The sequence below is a fragment of the Ochotona princeps genome, chromosome X (assembly GCF_030435755.1).
Source record: "Ochotona princeps isolate mOchPri1 chromosome X, mOchPri1.hap1, whole genome shotgun sequence".
NCBI classification, from domain to species: domain Eukaryota; kingdom Metazoa; phylum Chordata; class Mammalia; order Lagomorpha; family Ochotonidae; genus Ochotona; species Ochotona princeps.
This window is the reverse complement of record NC_080865.1, coordinates 31,266,406-31,289,789: the sequence shown is the minus strand read 5'-3', so window position 1 is coordinate 31,289,789 and position 23,384 is coordinate 31,266,406. Positions and strand designations below refer to the sequence as shown.

The window sequence follows — 23,384 nt, the reverse complement described above, 5'->3', positions numbered from 1 at the left end:
CTCAAGCCAAGGAAGTGTCACAGACAGAGGCCCGGTGATCTCTGGTGAGTCCGGGAGTTTGGTTGGAGTGGAAGGGAGGAGTGAAGGAGGGAAATCTCTGGCTCTGTCACTTTGAGGGTCTTAGTCTTGCTCCCAGGATTCCCTGCCTACCCAGGCAGCTCATTCAGAGGAAACAGATGTTGTCAGCACTGCCTTAGGTCAGATCATTCTAACAGTGCAGTTTATGAGACTGGGGGGAATTCTGGCAGTGCCCCAGGCTCCATCAGCAGCAGTGGAGCAGAGCCTTCCCTGTTGTTTCTTGAACATGGGAGTGACTCCTTGGTGTAGCTCGCTGTAACTGTGACTCAGCTAGCATACAACCCCTATTCACAGTCCTCTCAGGTGAGGAAGCTGGATTTTGTGTTCTGTTTCAGGTGACCAGGAACCATGTGTTCATCGACAGATACCAGAACTGCCAGAATTGACACCTGAATCAGAGGGCTGTCTTCGGGTAATGCTGTCTCTTGTTCCTAAAAATGCAGGTCCAAAATGGATGGGATCCATGTCTGGGTCAAGCTTTACCCCATCCTACATGCACGATCCCACACTGCATGGATGGAGAGGATTCCCACTTACTGGAATTCCAATACAACATGTCCACTAACCTGTGGGAGGGGCTAAATAGAGGGGCCGGTGAAGGGTGGGGGTCCTAGATGGGGTCAGAGGAAGCCATAATAAATTCATATATTTTCTCTCTCTCTGTTGTTCATTGTGGCAGTGTGTTGTGCTGTGAGACGAGGTGGAAGACCTTAGAGATGAAGTAGGTATGACAAACCCCTGCTGGGGGTGGGACTGGGACAGGCCAAGCAGTGACTTGGCAGGTGCCAGAGCTAGGAGAGGCGGTGGATTGCAAGTGTGGGCAGAGCCACAAGGTCTTTGTTCCTGTGGGGAAGAGAACCAGGCATGTCTGCCCTGGAACCTCGTGTGCATTTACAGTTAAGTGTGTGTGCAAGGAGAAATGCAATGTCTGAGCTGCACGTGCACGTCACCAAAGCCCCAGAGGTCTTCTCTAGGACATCTAGAGCTCCTGCAGATGTTTTGTCCGAGAGGTGCACTTGCTGTGGCTTGTGTACTTTCTTCTGTGATTATTATTTTTGAACATGTTCTGAATGGTTCTGATGACTCGGTGTTTGAGACAGCTTCCACATGTTGTTCCTTTTTAGATTATCTTCCCACATGTAGTTCAGATGATGGGCGGTTGGGTCTGTCCCAGGGCTGTTTGAATAGGGGTTTAGAGTTGGCAGGTGGCAGGACTAGGTGGTACCTCTCCTCCTCCCTGGAGCACAGGTCCAGGATTCCTGAGGTCTATGTCTGAAGTTCTTCCTTGTGTCTTTTTATTTCAGTAGTGATCCAGTACTTACACAAACAGTTCCAGAATGTATGATGTGAGTGTTACCCATTTCACACCCCTTGTTACGGTCCAGGTTGTTTGGGAGGGATGTGTGGACATACTGACTCGGGCATGGCTTTGACCTGACACTGCTCTACTTCACAGGTTGAACTGGCGTTTTCTACCAGAAGAGCTGATGGTGCCTGTGGACCCCAGGAGCTCTGTCCCAGTTGCTTTCCTCCAGTTCCTCCTTAGCCAGAGCTTCTTTGAGTAGAACATTTTATTGAAATACTGTGTATGCAACCATTTTAGAGATGAATGTGGCTTTGTTTTCTGCTCACACTCACAATCAACCTCCAAATTAGATAGAACGTATTGCTAGCACCCCAAGAATCCTCACTGTTCCACTTCTCTATTTCTTCTTTTAATGTAATAAAGACAGATATATTGTCATTTATACAGTATGATTCAGTTAGGCAATATTCACCATAACTATATACCAAATGATATGACATCCACACAATTTTAGTACTGCCGAAGGTCAAACGTGGTGTTTGTGCTTTTGGGTTTGATTTCTTTCACTTAGCATGGTGATCTCCATTTGCATCCATGCTGTTGCAGACGTCAGGGTTTCCGTCTTGTAGCTCAGCATTTCTTTGTGTGTAGATACATTTTCTTTCTTTTGTTGAAATCCTTATTTATTTAGAAGGGGAGAGAGGGAGAATAAGGAGACACACTGGTTCACTCCTCAGATGGCCACAAAGATCAGTCCTGGGTCAGTCTGAAGCCAAGAGTCTGAAGCTTCATTTTGGTCGTCCATGCAGGTAGCAGGGGAATGAGCACTTGGGTCATTTTTGCTGCTTTCCAGGGCGTCTGCTGGAAGCCCGGACATCAGCCAACACCATATAGGATGCTGCAAGCACAGGCTGCAGCTTTACCTGTTCCACACTGCTGGCCTGCACATTTAATTGATGCAGCCTTCAGTTGTGGAACATCTAGGTTGGTTTTGTATCATAGCTATTGTGAATGGTTATGATTATGGCAGTACATGTGACTCTTACATCCTTATGTTGTTTTATTCAGTTATATTCTCAGGAGTGAGATTACCTTGTCACACAGTAGGTTTATTTGTAGATTTCAAAGTACTCTGGATATAGTATTTCAAACCAGTTGTTATTGTAGCAGGGGCAGAGTGATATGTTACTGTGGTTTTCATTTTTATGTCTCTGAAGGATAGTGATTCTATTTTTCCATGTGTCTGTTGGGCATTAGTGTTTAATCCTTTGATAATGCCACCTAAAACACACCCGTTTGCAAAACAGATAGCAAGGTAACATCCAATAAGAAGAATTAGCAGCACCATTGCTCCAAGTGTAGGGAAGCATATGTATTTTCTTAGCACTGTGTGTTTGTTTTTCAGAGTTTCTCTTGATTTTAATTACCAGCTTTATTTTGTCGTGGTAAGAAAATATATGTGATATGATTTAAATTTTTAAAACTTATTGAGAATTGTTTTAAGGCTTATAATGTATCTCTTCTGGGGCACTAATGCAAAGAATGTGTTCTGGAGCTCAGGGTTGAAATGTTCTGTAGCTACCTATCAGATCCAATTGGTGTATAGTGTAGATGAACTAAGTTGTTTTGTTGCTGACTTTTTGTCACACTGCTCTATTGATTGATCAGAGCAGGTGTGTTAAACTTAAATTAGTTCCACCACTATTACTGTATTGGAACATATGCTTCACTTTAGATTTGTTAACATTTGTTTAATAAAGATCGGTGCTGTAACCTTGGATGCACATTTATGATATACACATCTTGTTGAATTAATCCTTTATTAAATACATAATGAGCTTCTTTGTTCCTGTTAACAATTGTTGTCTTCTTTTAAATTTTATTTTTCATGATGTGTTTCATAGTTGATTAGGGTGGGAATAGTCAAGGATTGAGAGAAAGTGGGTGAGACCATTGTTTTAAAATTTCCTTCATCTTCTTCCTGTATCTGGGGGAAGGGGGTGGATAAAGGGAGAAGCCACACCCAGCCTCCCAACCTGCTTAGTACCCAGGGATGGGGAAAGGCCACCCGATGTTATCCCAGGTCCCCGATGTGGAGCATGTTCCGAGGGTTGTGCTCAAGTGCTTTCATTAATTCTGAGATGCTGTGGATCCCACTGATCCAAAGATGAGGAACCCCTTCCAAGGTCCACTGGCTGAAATGATCCAGCTTAGAGTCTCCATTCACCCAGATATTTGCTGTCAAGCTTTTCTGGAATAGTTGACCAATTTGTTCTGCCCTCATTCCCCTGGTATGGTATCAGAATCCCCTGCAGGCTCCATCAGACCCATATCCTCAATGTGCATCTGGGTATGCCATCCACTGCTCCATGTTTTCCATTGAGGAGGCCCAATTCTGACATATGCATTCCTTTGTCAGACCACAGGTCCTACCTCTCTCCACATGGTTGGAGTTCTGAGTCCAGCGGTTTAATTGGGGAGACCCTCAAAGGAATCTTATCTGAGGTCATCCCAGACCTGACCTCTGTATGTGCCCACCATATTGGGTCCAGCTCATTTTGTCATCCGCATCAACCTATACACAAGCTGGTAGTTCTAATATTGCTAGGTCAGATCTATCTCCAGCCCCATCTCTTGGGCAAGCCAATGGGTTCTGTGGCCCAGCCCAACCCTGCCCAGCCCATACTCGGCCCTCACATGCACAAATGGGAGCTACAGCCCAGAGAGATTCCCAGTTATCCCCCAGCCTGGTTCCTGTGTCTGCCAGTATGCGCAGCAGACTTGTCCAGTCTGTCCCATATCCCAATCAGCTTTCAACAGAACTGGCTCCACTATCCAACCCACACTGATGCCAGTGAGTGTCACCACCTGGCTAGCCAGGCTAACCCCCAGTCCTGATTCTCATGTTCACTAGTGGGAGTTACAGCCCATCAGAGAGCTGCTCACAGGTCCCCTACTGGACCCACTCACTGTCCCAGATACTGCACTCTCCAGGTGTTTCTGCAGTGTAGTTTGACAGGACTTGCCCCATTCCTGTAAAGCACATGCCAGCTGGTTCTGCAGCAAAGCCCAGACAGCCTGTCCTTACTCTGGGTCATGCCTGCTACAATGGGTACAGTTGGTTAGCAAACCTGGCTCTCCCCCTAACCCAATTCACATGCAGACAAACAGGTGTTGTGGCCCTGCCCGGCCTGCTGTGTCTCTGGTCCCAGCTCTCTTGCCCACCAGAAGCAGCAATGGCCCAACTGAATAGTCCCCCAACCTACCGGGCCTGCACCACCCCAGTCTCGTGTGCTGGTGGCTGCTGCTACCCAGTCTGGCATGGCACATCTCACCATGACAATTGCCAGAGGGTGCTGTAACCTGGCCGAGCCCAATCTGCCCCCAGTTTTAGCTTGTGCTGGTGAGTGCTGCCCCCATCCCTGCCCAGCCAAGCCCCAGTCCTTGCCCTAATGTGACCTGGCTTGTGCTATGGCCCGGCTGAGCTTGTCTTGTACCTCATCCTAATGTTCAGATCTGCTGGCAGGTGTTATGAAGTAGCCCAGCTTAGCCTGCCCTCAGACCTGACCCACCTGACCTGTGCTGCATTTTGCCTTGTGCTCACCTGCAGAGAATCCATCCTGACAAACAAGTTTCCAAGCTCCTCTAACAGGTGTCCTCCCAGAAGCAACATTCACGCAAAATGGGGGGTCCTTGGCACAGCCTGACTTAGTCTTCCTCCTGTCCTGGCAGGAACAATGGCTTTGCCTGAGTGGCCTATACCCATTCCAGTTCTTACTTTTGGGTGCTACAGCCCAGCCACCAATGATCCTCACCCAGACACAGCTCCCATGTTGTCCAACAGGGTCTGAGACCTCGCCTGGCCGATCCTACACCTACCCTAGCACTTATGAGCACCAGTGGGTGCCGGGCCTAGCCCAGTCTGGTGCACCCAGTTGCAGTCCACAGCCATGTTGAGGGATACTGCAGTCATGTCCAGCCCACATCGCCATCCCCATTCCAGTCCTCACACTCACCAGTGGGAACCACAACCCAACCGTGCTTCCCCTGAGCTAGCCATCCGGTCCTGTTCCCAGCCACAAATCCTGTGTGTGCCAGTGGTTGCTCTGACCCAGCTCGACATAGCCCACCCCCTTTCTTTGCCTTTGCCATCAGATGCTGCAGCCTGGCCTGGCCCAATTCCACCCTAGGCCCGACTCTCACTAATCGGTACTACAGCCTAGCCCTTCCCAGTCTGCTCCCATCCCTGACTCATGCAAACTGATAGGTGTGATAGCCTAGCCTGGCATGACCCACACTCTGGTCTGGCTCGTGCATTTGCCAGTGAGCTAAGCTAGGCCTGGCCTTGCCCGGTCCACCTTGCTCCAGAACCAACATACACATTTGAGAATATGTGACTTATCCTGCTGGACTGACCAACACCCATGCCTGAATCATGCTCATCAGAGGGAGCTACAGCCCACCCGGGGTGCTGGTTGGTGCTGCCACCCAGTGTGGCGTGGCACATCTCGCCTTGGCATTTGCTAGCAAGCCCCAAGTTCCCCCACCAGGTCCATTCCCAGACCCAGATCCGAGACCCAGATCTTGCATGTGTCTGTGCATGTTAGGCCCTTACTCAGCATAGTCTAACCCCTGCAGCCTGGCCTATGTATGAACTGGTGGATGTTGCAGGTGACCTGCCCCACATCTTTACTTGCAGCCTGGTCCAACCTGGCCTGTTCCTAACCCCAATACCTATGAGTGTCAGAGGCTTCCATGGTCATGCCTAACTCAGCCCATGACCACCTCCAATTCTTAAGCAAGCCAGTGGAAATTGAAGTTCCACTGGAATGGGCCCACAAATCCCCCACAGATTCTACCCTCAGACATGGTCCTCTCATGTGTTGATTAGTGGTCCAGCTTAACATGACCTGTTGTTCCAACTCTTATTGGTAGGTACTGTGATCTAGCCCTGTGAGGTAGGCCCCCAGACGTGCCTCTCTCATGTGCTGGTTAGTGACATTGCCTGGCCTGACATGGTCCATCTCTTGTTCCTGCAGTCACTAGTGGATACTGTATTGAAGTCTCCCCAGATAACCTCCCACAGCTCTAGCATTTTCGTGCGTAGGTGTGTGGTGGTCAGCAGTGGTTGATGCTAACTAGCCCAGCTCAGGTCTGCCATGTCAGAGGGTGCATTGTTCTGACTGAACTGTATCAAAACAACTGTATTCCAAGTCAGATATTCTTACTTCTATTCCTGTAAGTTTGTTGTTAAGGCTTTCCACTGTGATTTTATTTGACAGATTGAATACATCAGTTGTCAAGTTTGTTTTTTAATACATCTATCACTTTGTAAAACTTACTTATTGCATTTAACTATTTCTCTGTGTTTTGAATGCATCTCAATGATTCTTTTTTTGTTGCTGTTTTAAAGATTTCATTTCTTTTTATTGGAATGTCAGATACACAGAGAGCAGGGGAGGCAGAGAGGAACATCTTCCTTCTGTTGATTCACTCCCCAAGTGCTTGACGACAGGAACCCGGAGCCCCCTCTGTGTCTTCCATGTGCATGCAGGGTCCCAAGGCTTTGGACCATCCTCAACTTCTTTCCCAGGTTACAAGCAGAGAGCTGGATGGGAAACAGGGTTGCCAGGATTAGAAGCGGCGCCCATATGGGATCCCGGAGTGCATCTATGAAATATTTTGTGACTATTCTATCTGAAGAATGTTTCCTCTTTGAAGATATTCTTCTTGTGAATATCCAGATGTAAGCCTCAAAGCGTAGGTCTGATGTTTGTTGGAGTGCCTGAGGTTTACACTTGAAAATCAGGGGTGTTTGATGTGTGTCGCCAGGCATCTCTGGTCACTATATGTGTGTAGTGCTAAGTCCAGAGTGACACTCAAGTAGGACCTGCTGGAGCAACTCACTAGTCAGTGGAGACTTTATGGTGGCAACATATGGTGTGTTCACAGACCCAACTCTGCTGTGCGCCTAGGGGTCACCAGCTGATATACAACTTAGTTAACAGTGCCAGTGCACCACACCCACCGGGCAAACAAGTGCTCCCTGACTTCTCTGAAAGGTCTATTCCTAGCATATAGGGAGCTCTGTGTCCATCCGTCAGATTGCACAGATGTACAGTAACACAGCTGCAATCGGTGATCCTAACAGATGAGTGGTTTATGCTGAGAGGGTTTTTTTTTTTTTGTATGTTTGTTTTCCACAACCACAGGTTGCAGGGGATTAATTCTCCACATTCTAAGATACCCTGTCCCTAGTGACCTTAGTCAGTGACAGAATGCCCACTGTTTCCAGCTTAAACACTGGACTTGTACTCTACTCCAGTACAGCCAATTGAATTTGGCATTTTCTTGGGGCAGGATAGGGAGGAACAGCGGGAGGAGCAGCAGGAGGAAGAAAACCTGGTCTCCGTTCATGGAGCAAAACACTTTCCCTGACGCCTGCCAGGACACACTACAGGACAGTGGGTATTGTAGAATTCTTCATTCAAAGTCAGTCTTGCCTGGGGGGGGGGGGGGGTCACAGCAACGTCTTTTCAGCTTGTGCTGGAAATATGGTGGTGACCATCAGGGTGACGGCCATGTAGATTAAGGAGTGCCTGAGAGCAGCTCATCTGTCCTGTGTCCTCACTGCTCCATGCAGTCCCTGTTCTGTCCTGCCCATTTTGCATGGAAAATTGCTCTTAATCAGTGTCCGGAAACAAACATGTCCCTCCCTTTGTTTGTTGGTGTGTTTCTGTGGCTGACTGAGGTCAGTGCAGTTTCTCACTAATCACAAAGTTTGGACCTGCCAGCCAGACTTTCTTCTGTGCCTTTGCTCCTTCTTCAGTTAACGGTAGTTTCAAATTATACTACATGTTATTTTCTGTGTGATTACCCTCCTGGGAAGGAGAGAGAGAGAGCTTCTACACATCAGAATATTTTGTGAAGTTTCTTGTTTCATTTACATCACAGAAAACTTTGCCTAGTGTTTTAGTGTTGGGCACATCTCCCCCCCTTGCCAAGATCAATCCTATATCTGACCTCCCAGTTTAACTCTGGTTCCACCGTTCACAGGAACAGCTCAGCCTGAAGCTGCATATCATGTTCAATTCTGACTCAGCCCTCATTTTGAACGCCAGTTACTAAATGCTGGTGTGTCTCTCTCCTTAGTTTTCAGGCTGGAGGCAGAATTGCATTCCAGTGTGTGGTGGAGTGGAAGGTCAGTGCATGACACATAGGAGAGGAAAATAAGTTAATCTCTGGATTGGATGTGGGTGAAGTGAGTGTTCTGCTGCCTGTGGGATGACCTAGAGACCTGGCCTCTAGTACCTGGAGTGGATATTTTGAAGTTTGGAGCTTCTGTATCCTTCATGTCCTAGACAGTCTAAAAGCTCTTATCTGGTGATGGATCCCTGTCCCTTTTAAAGGGAAGGGTGAACTTTGGATGTGAAAGTCCTGAACAGTGCCCGTTATATTCCGTTCAATCATTCCCATGCCACATGTTTTTATCGATGTTGTATTTGGGCTTCAGAGTTGAATCTTGCAGACCAGTTCTTCAGGTTCCTTTAGAAGCTGTCTGTGCTCCGTTTTGTTGTTGTTGTTGTTGTTTGTTTGTTTGTTTTTAAACCTGGGTTTACCCTTACTGTCTGAGACCATTGACGTCTCTTGTGTCAGGTTCAGGGGCAAACCTTCTGAGGACATTCTCCCTGGGCCACCATCTCACTGCTCTATGTATGCACATACACTGCCTGTCTCCCGTTTGTACTTCACTGGGTGAACAAGAAAATAATGCCTACAAGTGGGCAACAGGGGGACTGCACAGCCATCTCCCAATTGCTTAGAAATCACCACTAGGCAAGGTCTTGTGCAGGTTCCCACCCAAAGAAGGATGAGTTAAGAAACCTTTAAAACACAGGGGTACTTTCTTATACCCCATTGTCTCTTTTTAAGAGATGCACCGTGTCCCTCATCCCTCCAGGGAGGTGCTTTCCCATTCCTTCTTCTCCTTTTCACATTCACTTGTTCATTTCACAAATGAAACTTCCCTTCTGTCTGCAACTGATCACTTGCGTTTAATTTCTATACTAAGCTGGGGAAGGAGCCCACAGAGCTTTGCCACTGGCTGCCCATTGAGGTAGTTTCCTGCCTTCAGGCAGGATCTGGGGCAAGACATGTCCAGAGCTCAGGGGGAAAAATTTATGTTTGAGTGATATTAAAACACACTCCATCAGCCCCCATTCCCTTCAGATTGTGTGATTAGTAGACAAAGATGATTAAGGAAGATACAGTCATGGGCGCTGGTAGTGGTCAACAGAGAATGTACCTAACAGTGATGACTAATAGGACCAAAATGTTCCTATTGCCCAGTAATATGGTCGCTGTTATATATTGTTACAATGCTTTTTTAATTTCTTGTAGTTATACTGTTTTAAACAACTCTTGAACCCTTCCAGTCATCAAAACCAGTACTTTTCCATTTATGTGCACTGCATTTCATAATAAGTGGTTGCTAAGTGGCTAATCTATTTACTATATTTATTGCTTGTTGTTTCTGGATGTGTTCTTTTAAAAATTTACTCTTTTATTTATTTTTTACTAGAAAGTCATAGATATGCAAAGAGGAGGAGAGACAGAAGGAAGACCTTCTGTCCGGCAATTCACTCCCCAAGTGGCTGCAGTGGCCGGAGCTGAGCCAGGCTGAAGGTAAGAGAAAGGGGCCAGGAAAGAGCCAGGAGGTCTCCCACAAGGGGGCAGGGTCCCAAGATGTTGGGACATCCTCTACTGCTTTCACAGGCTACAAGCAGGGAGTTGCATGGGAAGCTGCGCAGCCGGGATTAGAACCGGGTCCCATATGGAATCCCGCTGCATGCACGCTTTTATCCACTAGGCTACCCTGCAGGGCACTCAGGATGTGTTCTTACATATAACAGTGCATACTGTAAATCAGTATGTGATAAACCACCAGCTGGGTGGCAATCTGTTACTGCAGCTTCTGATTGTATCAAGACACAGTGATTGGTGTATGCCATTTCAGTTTGTATTGGAATACTTCATGGGGTTTCTGTGTTCACAACATTGAACAATTCAGGATGCATTACAGTTCTAACTGACTCATGACTACATGCCATTCAGTAGATGGGTGTATGCATGATTGTTTTATGCATGCCTTTTCATGTAATTTATTTGGCAGAGAAAGATCTGACTTTTACTAACGGGAACTGGACATAGCTTCTCACAAGGCTGTCTGTGAAAGGTCAATTGAGAAAAAACTAAGAATGAGATTTATCCTTATAAGAGGTGTTCACATGAAAACACTGTAAAGATGACACCAATGTAGGAAATATGGACTCTCAAAATGTCAAACAGAATTTCAACAAAAGAAAGAAAATGCATCTACACACAAAGAAATGCTGAGCTACAAGACGGAAACCCTGACGTCGGCAACAGCATGGATGCAAATGGAGATCACCATGCTAAGTGAAAGAAATCAAACCCAAAAGCACAAACACCACATGTTTGACCTTCGGCAGTATTAAAATTGTGTGGATGTCATATCATTTGGTATATAGTTATGGTGAATATTGCCTAACTGAATCATACTGTGTAAATGACAATATATCTGTCTTTATTACATTAAAAGAAGAAATAAAGAAGTGGAACAGTGAGGATTCTTGGGGTGCTAGCAATACGTTCTATCTAATTTGGAGGTGCTAGCAATACGTTCTATCTAATTTGGAGGTTGATTGTGAGTGTGAGCAGAAAACAAAGCCACATTCATCTCTAAAATGGTTGCATACACAGTATTTCAATAAAATGTTCTACTCAAAGAAGCTCTGGCTAAGGAGGAACTGGAGGAAAGCAACTGGGACAGAGCTCCTGGGGTCCACAGGCACCATCAGCTCTTCTGGTAGAAAACGCCAGTTCAACCTGTGAAGTAGAGCAGTGTCAGGTCAAAGCCATGCCCGAGTCAGTACGTCCACACATCCCTCCCAAACAACCTGGACCATAACAAGGGGTGTGAAATGGGTAATACTCACATCATACATTCTGGAACTGTTTGTGTAAGTACTGGATCACTACTGAAATAAAGAGACACAAGGAAGAACTTCAGACATAGACCTCAGGAATCCTGGACCTGTGCTCCAGGGAGGAGGAGAGGTACCACCTAGTCCTGCCACCTGCCAACTCTAAACCCCTATTCAAACAGCCCTGGGACAGACCCAACCGCCCATCATCTGAACTACATGTGGGAAGATAATCTAAAAAGGAACAACATGTGGAAGCTGTCTCAAACATCGAGTCATCAGAACCATTCAGAACATGTTCAAAAATAATAATCACAGAAGAAAGTACACAAGCCACAGCAAGTGCACCTCTCGGACAAAACATCTGCAGGAGCTCTAGATGTCCTAGAGAAGACCTCTGGGGCTTTGGTGACGTGCACGTGCAGCTCAGACATTGCATTTCTCCTTGCACACACACTTAACTGTAAATGCACACGAGGTTCCAGGGCAGACATGCCTGGTTCTCTTCCCCACAGGAACAAAGACCTTGTGGCTCTGCCCACACTTGCAATCCACCGCCTCTCCTAGCTCTGGCACCTGCCAAGTCACTGCTTGGTCTGTCCCAGTCCCACCCCCAGCAGGGGTTTGTCATACCTACTTCATCTTTAAGGTCTTCCACCTCGTCTCACAGCACAACACACTGCCACAATGAACAACAGAGAGAGAGAAAATATATGAATTTATTATGGCTTCCTCTGACCCCATCTAGGACCCCCACCCTTCACCGGCCCCTCTATTTAGCCCCTCCCACAGGTTAGTGGACATGTTGTATTGGAATTCCAGTAAGTGGGAATCCTCTCCATCCATGCAGTGTGGGATCGTGCATGTAGGATGGGGTAAAGCTTGACCCAGACATGGATCCCATCCATTTTGGACCTGCATTTTTAGGAACAAGAGACAGCATTACCCGAAGACAGCCCTCTGATTCAGGTGTCAATTCTGGCAGTTCTGGTATCTGTCGATGAACACATGGTTCCTGGTCACCTGAAACAGAACACAAAATCCAGCTTCCTCACCTGAGAGGACTGTGAATAGGGGTTGTATGCTAGCTGAGTCACAGTTACAGCGAGCTACACCAAGGAGTCACTCCCATGTTCAAGAAACAACAGGGAAGGCTCTGCTCCACTGCTGCTGATGGAGCCTGGGGCACTGCCAGAATTCCCCCCAGTCTCATAAACTGCACTGTTAGAATGATCTGACCTAAGGCAGTGCTGACAACATCTGTTTCCTCTGAATGAGCTGCCTGGGTAGGCAGGGAATCCTGGGAGCAAGACTAAGACCCTCAAAGTGACAGAGCCAGAGATTTCCCTCCTTCACTCCTCCCTTCCACTCCAACCAAACTCCCGGACTCACCAGAGATCACAGGGCCTCTGGCTGTGACACTTCCCTGGCTTGAGGCCAAAGGCTGGAAGTTTGCTGCAACTTGTGGGTCTTGGATGTCACAGTCCCCACTGCTGAATCCTCCATGATGAACGTACCTGTGAGCTGGAAGCTTAAAAAAAAAAAAAACAAGAATAAACAAAAAAACCCAAAACCCTTCCTGTGTTCAACTAAATCTGTGGGTCTCCGTGTGTTTGGGGACTGGATAAAATATTGTCTGTAATTCATAAGGAGGGCAATTGGAGGCTCATGCCAACGGCTCTTTCCCCTTCATTCAGCCGTCAGTCAGGCTTGAAGGAGGCCGAGAAAACCAGATATTGACATCTTCCAGCTGCACCCGTAAGGGCTCACTTACTCCATGCGGGAAAGGGTCAGCTGGAACCCTGCCTTCCATCCCATCTACTACCTAGAGTCGAGGCAGGGATTGTGCAAGCGTCAAGAAGAGTGCTTATCAAACCGCAAGTGACCTCTACACTTTGTTCCAATCAAGTACCCCACCTTGACATCCTGATGACAGAGGGCTCCAAAATTATAAGTAAGTGCTGGATGTAGCAGGGGTGGTGTGGCATGTGCTGGGGAGGGAACAAATCTGGAAAGGAGGGCAGGGACAAAGCTAGGGTGAGAGGAGCAAGAGCAAGGCATACTCACTTCGACCCTAGGGTCTGCATCTCTGTTTGAGTCCAAGGCTCCTCTAGTCACAGGCTGGGTCTGCCTCGTGGCCCCAGGTTTCTTCTGAGGGGAGCCCTGCTTGGACTGTTTGGGTTCCCGAGGAAGCCAGGAGGATGTGCCAGGCTTCCCAAGCAGTGAAATCCCAGTCACAGGAGGGGTGGTGGCCATGATGTGGTATGTCAGGAGTTAGCATAACATGGCATGGGCAGAAGGACCAGGATTGAAGTGATGTATTGTAGGCAAGGGGGAAGGGCTACATAGGAGGAATAAGAGGCAAAGGAGGAGGAAGAGAAGTCCTACTCACTTGGGTCCTTGGGACTGCTTCTTTGTTTTGGTCACCAGCTCCTCCGAACACAGGCTGGACATTCTTCCTCTTGTTCCCAAATTTCTTCTTAGCGATGTCCTGCTTGGATGGTCCATCTCTCCAGAGGTCAGGGAGAGAGGTACCGGGCTTCACAGAAACTGGAGGGTAGGTGTATGGTTCCACGGAAGCTGCTGACTCTCTGTGTGCCCATGGAGCAAAGGCTGTCCTCAGGAGAACTTCTGCATCAACACCTAAGGATTTCTTCTCCTGGGCCTCCCTCTGTGTAGGACTGGCCTGGGACAGGCCCTTGGCACCAGCAACAGGAGCAGCAGCAACAGCAGAATTGGCAGCATCTGGGGAGCTGGGCCTGTCACCTGTGTGGGAAATCACACTGTGTATTTTCTTAGACAAACTGCCTGCCTTTTCATGGTCCAAGTGCGTCCACCCTTTCCCACTCCCACCACCCCCCGAAGCAGAGTTCAAGGGAGGCATCCCCTCACATCTGTGAAAGTTTCCTGCCATGCTAAGTCGAGCGTCTGTGGATTACTGCTGGTTCCTCAGAGCTGTTGCCCCTGGTATGGGCTCCTTCCTAACGAGTGCTCACCCTCATGGGCTTCATTCCCTTCCCTCAGCTCAGCAGAGGACTTGGGGTCAGAAGGTATCCCAACCAAGAGGTGCATGTGCTGGACATGGGTGTTGATGCTCCAACTGCATGCTACCTCTTTTCTTGCTGTTAGCCTGGCCATGGCCTTCTGAGGGGCACTGCTGTGCCTAGTGGCAGCACAGACCGTGGTGAGTCTAGGAGATCCTGCCCTGTGTGCCTCTAACTGGATCTGCCTCCAAGTGCGCCCAAATGACCACTGCGTTGTGGCGCTGCTCGCTCTGCTCAGAAATCGGCACATAGACCTGGCACACACATCACTCAGAGGGTTCAGGACGACTGTTCAAGCCTCAGGGAAATGGGAGGGAGAGCCCACAGCACCCTCGGGTATGCTCTGTGTTAGTGGAGAGGGTGGCAGGCCTCGCCTGGCAGCCCGAAAGCACTGCCAGTTCTTTCTGGATCATTTCCCCTGAGCCTCAGACCCGAAGTCCGACTGCAGCCGCCACTGTGAGGGCGTGTGGGCCTGAACCTTCTCACCCCAGACCCCTCCTTAGCCCTGGCCCTCCCAGGGGGCCAGGATCCCCAAACCCAAGGGGCTGCTGTGACTGGCCTGCTCCTCGTTTTCTGGGATCATACCGTCACTAAAGCTAGACGTCTCACTGCGGGAGCTCATGTCCCTTTCCTGGCCGGGGGCAGCCGGCCCACGTGGTTCGGATCCTGGCTTCGGGAAAGCTCTGGGGGGCGCGCGTCAGGAGCAACGCACACCAGAAAACCGTTATCCGCAAGGGTCTGCGGGAACTTCCTCAAACCACGTGAGGCTTCTGTGCAGGTTGGCCGCATTTCACGTTCCTTCTCATTGGTCATCCCCTGGCCAATCAGCACACGCCCTCTCCCCTCCCTCCCCCTGCACCCCGGTGTTCCAGCACCATTGACAAGATCGCCCCGTGGCTTAACAAGCTAGTCATCTGCTGCCAGTGCCGCCATCCCACAGGGACACTGTTCGTGTCCCGCTTGCTCCACTTCCGAGCTAGCTCCGCTGATTGTGGCCTGGAAAGCAGCAGAAGATGGTTCAAGTCCTTGGGCCCTACACCCAAGTGCGAGACCCAGAAGGAGCTCCTGGGTACCGACTTCAGATCGGCTTTAGCTCTGTCCACTGCAGGCATTTGGGGAGTACACCAACGGATGGAAGGTCTGGTGCAACAATAACAAAAAAGATTGGCACCTCTATTGTGGAGATGTGTATCTAGGAATTTTTCTAGCACTAGCAGTGTCTTAAGAGTATTAGGAGAAATCCAAAAACATGTCAGCCGGGAAGCACAATAGCTTTCTATTATGCTTTCCTCAAGTGTAAACGGCTTTCCACAGCTTCAGCTACTCATGTTCAAGTGTGATTGAAAATGCTACATGGAAATTCTACAAAAAAGTATTGCCAGTATTTAAGTCGTGTTGGGTTTTTTCCCCCTTAAATGTATGAAGAAATCTTGTGCTGTCACTCCAAGGAAAAGAATAATTTCTATCTCCATTGTATCCATAGTTACATTAGTCCAATTAGTCAGCAAATACTCAGATCAGGGATAAGAGCAACTGAAGAGGTGTCCCAGGGATCATTTTGTTATATATTACGATGAATACAAAGTACAACATTTTGTTCTGTTCTTGCTATTAAAACAAGGCTGATGGTAAATGTTATAGCTGTGATAGCATGCAATAGAAAAGAATTGTCTGAAACATAAACTCCACCTTCACACCTAAAAAATTTTAAAAAGAGGGGCCCGGCGGCGTGGCCTAGCGGCTAGAGTCCTCGCCTTGAAAGCCCCGGGATCCCATATGGGCGCCGGTTCTAATCCCGGCAGCTCCACTTCCCATCCAGCTCCCTGCTTGTGGCCTGGGAAAGCAGTTGAGGACGGCCCAATGCATTGGGACACTGCACCCGCGTGGGAGACCCGGAAGAGGTTCCAGGTTCCCGGCTTCGGATCGGCGCGCATCGGCCCGTTGCGGCTCACTTGGGGAGTGAATCATCGGACGGAAGATCTTCCTCTCTGTCTCTCCTCTGTGTATATCTGGCTGTAATAAAAAAATGAATAAATCTTTAAAAAAAAAAAAAAAATTTTAAAAAGAGGAAAAACTGGATTTGAATACAACAGAAAATCACATTTGAACCAACTTAAATGAAATATGAAAATCAAAGGGAAAACTAACGAACCTATGAGTCAATGCTTTGAAAAGATAAGCAAACGGACTACTTATGAACTAGATAAAAAGAGTAGATGGTAACGAAAATCAGAATGTAAAGAGAAAATATTACAACACATGTCACAAAATAAAAAGATTTCAAAGGGAATAGTACAATCGTAAGTCAAGCAAATGAATAAACGTGTTGAAATGACAACTTCCTACAAACGTGCAACCTATGAATCATGAAGAATTGGGAAATTTGGACAGAGGAAATAATGAGTAAGAAGATTGCAGCAGGGTTTCAACTTCTGAGTCAAAGCAAAGCCCTGAAGTACATGGCTTCGAGGACTTCAAGCCTAGCAGACATTTTATAAAGGAGCACCCATCATGTTTAAAGCCTTTGAAAAACTGAAGGCAACCTAAAACGAGCAAGAAATGACTGAACGTAATACAGACACTGGATTAACTGGGGCAAAGACTGAGCTTTAGAAAAGCAGTGAGAGGCTGTGGAAGCTGTCGGGGCCAGGGATCTGGGGGTGTTGGAACATGACAGACTGTGTAGGAAAGGAGAAGCACTTGCAACAAATGGTTAGGAAGTGACCCTGGAAATTTAGAGAGGGAGAGAAACGTCAGCGGTGACTAAGATTCTGAACAAGGATCATGGAAAAGGCCAAGACATCATGAGTAAAACTAGGATATTCAGGAAATGCAAATGGTTTGGAGAGAGATACATTTATGTTGAACCTCTAAACTTAGTGTGCATGTGGGAAAGACAAGCATAGCAGCAAGTGACAGTAGACGCACAGGTGTGTGTAACCAGGGATACCATGAGGCAGATAAAGTTGTCCATTTACAACTTTTGTTTAGATTAGTAGATGAAACCATAGGTCAATAAAATGTGGACAACTGGGCAAATCAAATCCACCTCCCACTTTTGTTAATTTTTGTATTTAGAATTTTAGTTTTTATTTAGATGACGACAGCTGGTTATATGCATTTCATATATCGAGCTTTGAAACCACAAGACTTCCCATGCTTCCTCCCTCCCCACCCTCTCATCCTTCCTTTCTGATTTTCCTTTTCATTTTTGCGATGCTAAGCCTTTTGCTTTGTAATTACAAAGCAAATTTCTATGGGATGTGTACAATTATCTGGGATGTTGCTTAAGTTACCTCTTTGCTTGTTTGTAGTTTATTTTCTTCTTGTGAATTGGCTACTGTATAACATCCTGTTTGCTTGCTGTGTTTCACTACATCTGCAAGCCAGCTAGCAGTCATTTTCCATTCTGTTGTAAAAATGGACCTCCAGACATTTTCTTAAAACAGCCATGCCAATTCTCCCAGGAACTGGCTGTGCTTTTAGCTCCCTTAGAGGGTTGCCCAGAGCCACAATTCTAGTTGAGCTACAGGGGCACACGAAATGACACTGGGGCACGGAGAAAGCAGGCACACACAGACGGCTGGGAGCTAACATCTGGAGTGCCTTGTTGTGTCTGTGTGTTTCAGCAGTCATGAGATCCCTCATGAACAGTGAAAAGTTCCAGAGGCCATAAGTGAAAGTTGGACATCTATGCCTCTTGCCACAACCCTGCCATTTAGGAGGGATGTAGGCAGGCTCTGACTCAGGTGTACCCTTGCCTTGACTCTCCTCTGCGTCATAGGTGATACACAGCATCTTCTACCAGACAGGTGACCTTTACCTGTGAAGTCCAGAATGTGTGGCCCAGCTACTGCCATCCAGTATACTTTCACCAGATCTTCCTGTCAACTCCTTCTTGTGTTTCATCCACTCCACTTCAAAAGGTTATAGTACCTCTCATGTTCTGTGGCTGTATCGTCTCATGGTGATGTAGAGCCATGCCAGAGTGTTTTAAGAACAGTTAGTTCCCTTATTACATTCTCACCACAATAAGTCTTTGGTTTCCATTTGCCACCATCTTTGTGATTGGGCTAGTGTTGAGTTCATGTTCCCCTGGCATGTCTGATTCTGTTTCTGCACTCCTGATATCCCTCTGGTGACACCATTCACAGGGACAGTTCAGTCAGATGCAGTGTGTCATCATCAGTTCCTCCTCACACTCTTCCTTAGCAAGTCAGTTACCAGATGTTGGTACCTCTTCCTTAAGTGCAGTGGGAAAGTGCAGTCAGAAGTTACATCCCAGTGCCTGGAGGAAGAAAGGACAAGTGCAGTACCTAGGAGAGAAGAGCAGGTTCATCACTGGGTGGTTAGGTATTGGGGGAAGTGAATGTATCCTTGTGTCTGCAGGCCAATCTGGGCCTGAATGTTTTTGGTGGCCCCTGGTAAACACTGTTACAGCACAATGCATGAAACTAATTTTCTGGAACCAAGAGTCTGTGTGTCTCAGCTTAACATTGCAGAATGTCTCTTCAGGTCCCTTCAAATGTGTCTGTAATCCTTGCTCTGTTTTCATTGTCCCTGACAGTTGATGTAACTTTCTTTTTACCTTCACTGAGGATCTAGAGAAGTTTGAGCTATATGAGTGTCACCTCTGCCAGCTCCTGTTCCTGACATATTGTGTTTTCAGTATAAAAGGTAGAAGAATAAGGACATAGAATTGACATTGAACATCAGAATTGACATTGTGGCCAAGTATAGACCACATAAGGCACAGTGGTATATATGCCAAATATGATAAAATGGATATATAATGCTAATATGGATGTATTATATAATATATAATATTAACTGCATCAAACTTTTCCTATTTCACAGTGAGTTGGTAGCTGTGATATGAATGTACAACCCTCTATTCACTTGGATGCATTTGATGCTAGTGTGAACAAACTTGCTGCCAATCATACAAAACCAGTGCACATGTGAATATACAGTCTATGTTGCTTGATAATAAGGAATATTAACTTTTTTTTACTATATTTCATTTTTTCAGATGTGATTCAAAAATACATAATGAAAATGTCTCGAAGAGTGAGCAATGTCACCCCAACAGCTGCCTCACAATGTGCTGCAGCATTTCCAGGTTATTTTAAGGGGTCTTGACTGTGACTGGTCTTATGCTACTTCTGTGTAAGGCCAGTCTACAATGCTTGCCTAAAAATGCCTCAAAGCATTATGTATGATGTGTCACAGTCATTAAATGATGCATGGCTGTAGAGCATTCAAGGGCATGAGTGAGTTGGATGGTCCAGTTGATCAAAAATGATCTTAAGGGAGATAGACTTGACTCAAGGAGTAAAGGCAATAAAATGAGAGTTTACCAAAATATAAGGAGCAAAATGAGCATTTGTGCTGAACACACTGTCAGGGAGTCAGGTGTCTCAAACTGGCAGCATATCTGGAGGAGGCTCTCTGTGATGAATGTAATATCTCAGAGATCCCATGAGTGGAAGGGATGACCAGGTATATTCTGACTGCCTCAGAGAAGCAGTGATGGGCCTCCTATCTTATACTGAGAGCATCCAGGATGAAGAACATGATGTAACCTAACCACGACCTGGGATGAATGGATATAGTGAAGATGGACAGAAACAGAAAGGGCCTGCACATGGAATGTTGGTCAGGCTGGTATGCCCTTTTCTTCCCCATTTTTGCCTGTAGTCTCTGTATTTTTTTTGGCCATCACACAGGTGGCAGGACAATCATGGGCTTCAAATCCACAGAAAATATCATTGGAGAACAAATCATCTACATAAAAGACCATGCTTAATAAGATGGCCTCGTGTCCTTCAGGTAAAGGAGTCTGACTTGGAGCCAATTGGTCATTTCTTGAAAATATGGATGGAGAGAGAGCTGAAATTGGTGAGCTGCATGTTGTGGGAGCAGGAGGCAGAATTATGATCCCACAGGTTGTGAGCATCTTCATTCATAGAATCTGCTACTAGAATCTGTAACACAAGGCATGTCATTCGGGGAATGGTGATAAGGTTACAGATGCAATGAGGATTGCTATTCAGGAGCTCCAGGATAAGAAAACTACTGGAATACAGTGATAGGCTTGTTGTAGTTACCACAGTCCTTAAGGGTGAAAGTGGTGTTCAATTCTGAATAGAATTGCTCCTCGAATTTGAAGCTCCAGGTGCTTGACAAAAACATCATTGAAAAAAAGAGCATAACTTGCATATATGAAATAAAAAGAAGAAAGAGAAGGAGAAGAAGAAGAGGGAGGAGGAGGAAGAAGGAAAGAGAAGGGGGGAGAGAGAGGGAGGAGAAGGAGAAGAAAGAGAATAGAATAGAAGAAAAGAAAAAAGAGAGGAGGAGGAAGAGCAGGACGAGGATTAGGAGGACATGGAGGAAGGTGAAGAAAAAGAAGAAGAACAACAACAACTGGTGCTTTGAAAGGATACATGACATTTAAAAACCCTTAGGTAGACTATGTAAAAACCCAGAGATTCAAATACATAAAGTTGGAGAGGTGAATGGCTATCAGAACTGCCACGATGCAACTAAAAAGGAAGTTTAGCGACAATTGTACAGCAACATATTCTGTAACCAGTAAGAAATGGAAAAATCCCTGTGCATCTCACTAGAATGTGATTCATGAAGATAAAGATCATTTAAATATACTGATGCTGAGTAGTGAGATTGAATAATTTCAAAAAATTTTGGCAAAAAAAAAAGTAGTCCAGGACAAAATAGCTTCACTATTGAATTCTATGAAATACTTAAAGAGGAATTAATGTTAATGATTCTATTTATTTCAAAAAATAAAGAAGATACACTTCTAAGCTGATTCTGTTAAACAGCCTTTACCTTGATACGCAAGCCAGAGAAAGATACAACACCTACCCAAGCCTCAGGCAAATATGCTCAATGAACATGGATACCAAATTCTCAACTAACTCACTAGTAAATTGGTACTATGGTCATCACAGCCCTCACTACATCCACTATTTCTAAATTCAAAGTCTGTTGACTGTAATCTTGCTGTTTGTTTACCTGTATGTATTTATGGTCCTTGGTGTCCAGCTTGCTTAAAGAAATCAAACCTGACTGCTGGTTTTTCTGTTCTAGAAGCACACTAGCAATGGGAATGGAATAGGTTTTGCCTTACAGTGTGCTGTGTAGTTTGGGGAAAGGTCAGCATTTAAGTGCCATCAGATTTGATTATGAACAAGGACTTAGATGGGCAGAATTCACAGTGCTGATGGGACGAATGCTTAACCTTTTTAGCTGTAAACACTGACTCAAATGAAAGTCCAGATGCTATTCTTTTTCACATTACTGGAGTGGTGTTCTACGTATATCATTAATATGCAGCTATTTAATAGTCAAAGAGTTTAATGTATGTGACAGTGAGCCTCAGTACTATCGTTATGATATCACCTTCTTCAACTGCTGTCCTATGGTGGCAAATACCAAATTTTATTGAGGTATTTTTTTAAGGCACATAGAAAATAAAATTCATTGGCTACTGCAGTTCATTAAACTGAAATTTGGAAATGATCAATACTTACAGAATGCTGCCTTATTTGGGTTTTCTCTTATTGAGAAAAGGCTGGCTCAATTTGTGTTGGTAAGAATTGTGTTGGTAAGGTGTGCACAGCTGAGCAGTGTGTCTCCCTGGGGTTTGGGAGGGGAGGATTGGTAGGGCTTTAAGCCCTCCCTGGCTGGAAGCCTTTTGACTGGCCCAGGTGCAGACAACTGGGTGGTGTGTCTCCCGTGGAAGGGGATGGGAGGCTCAGCAGGGCTTCATGCCTTCGCCAGCCTGGAAGCCTTGTGACTGGCACAGGTGTGGACAGCCAGGAGGCGTGGGCTTTCTGGGGGAGGGTCTGGTCTGCCTGGGGTGCCAATGGTGCTAGGCAAAGCTTCAGGCAGCCCAGTGCAGCACTCTGTGGTCTTTGGGGTGTAGATTGACATTTGGTCTGGGGGAAGGCACAGGTGGGGGTAAGAAGGGACGTGAGGCTTCATGTTCAGGTGAGGAACGACTTTTGAGCATCTTCCATGGACAAGGTCACTGTACTTTAGGGGTTAGGTTATGGAACCCATGAGTGAGAGTTGGAGCAGGGAATGGGTAAAGTGATGCTGGTCCATGACACTAACCAGATGTGAGTGAAGTGTATTTGAGGGCAGGTTAGGTTGTGAAGTATGTGAGCTCTCCTGGGTTGAAAAGCAATCTTCGGAGTGCAGACACTGAAAGCCGCAGACCGATCCGCAGACGGACCCGAAGACCGATCCGCAGACCGACCCGCAAACCGACCCGCAGACGCAGTGGCCGTGAGGACCAGCGGTGATTGAATCACCGGGACCCGCCGGCATCCGCCCACCCTGGTCGCCAAGCCCCGCCGGGACCTGCCCCAGCCGCAGCCTCCAGGTTCCAGCCGCAGCCTCCAGGTTCCAGCCGCCTGCACCCGCCGCGACCAGCAATGGACGCAGCAGTCGGGAGACGCACCTGCGGCGAGGATTCCGACCAGAGGAAGAGGCAGACCGCAAGAACCTGAGGTTTGAGTGAGTTGGGTGGGGACAGTGGTGGGTTGGAGGCTTCGGGAGTTGGCCCCCCAGGGGCATGCACAGAGCCTGAATATAATTGGTGCTCGTCTCCCCGCCCCTGACCCCCCCCCCCCCCGAGACTCCAGCGTCTAGAGACACAGGGCGAGTGCCTTGAAACTGCCAAAACTGTGTCTGGGAGAAAGGCAAAAGGCACACTGGATACTCCCCCGTGCCTTTGCAGTCTGGCACTCAGCTGGGCGGTGCTATCCCACAGGAACCCAAGCACGCCTCTGGGCTGGGCAGTCCCGTGCTAGCGCTGGGGCGGTCGGTCCCCTGCAAGCGCTGGGGTGGGCGGGCCTGCGCAGGAGGCGCTTCCAGAGAGCACCTGGAACACCCCACGCCCTATAGTCCCGTGCTCCG

General features: G+C 47.0%; 2 long non-coding RNA genes across 3 annotated transcripts; one reads left to right on the top strand and one right to left on the bottom strand.

Moving 5' to 3' along the window:
* Positions 1–372: 372 nt before the first annotated feature.
* Positions 373–1,426, top strand: LOC131478505 (uncharacterized). The gene is made up of 3 exons (XR_009244511.1): positions 373–490; positions 758–803; positions 1,383–1,426. It is a non-coding gene; the product is annotated as an uncharacterized LOC131478505 (long non-coding RNA).
* Positions 1,427–11,401: 9,975 nt separating this feature from the next.
* Positions 11,402–14,117, bottom strand: LOC131478503 (uncharacterized). Of its 2 annotated transcripts, none has more exons than XR_009244508.1 (5): positions 13,784–14,117; positions 12,784–12,922; positions 12,338–12,414; positions 12,025–12,070; positions 11,402–11,445 (listed from the first exon to the last, which is right to left on the bottom strand). It is a non-coding gene; the product is annotated as an uncharacterized LOC131478503 (long non-coding RNA). The 2 variants fall into 2 exon arrangements; XR_009244509.1 differs by lacking the exon at positions 13,784–14,117 and adding an exon at positions 13,459–13,635.
* Between the last annotated feature and the right edge of the window lie 9,267 nt (positions 14,118–23,384).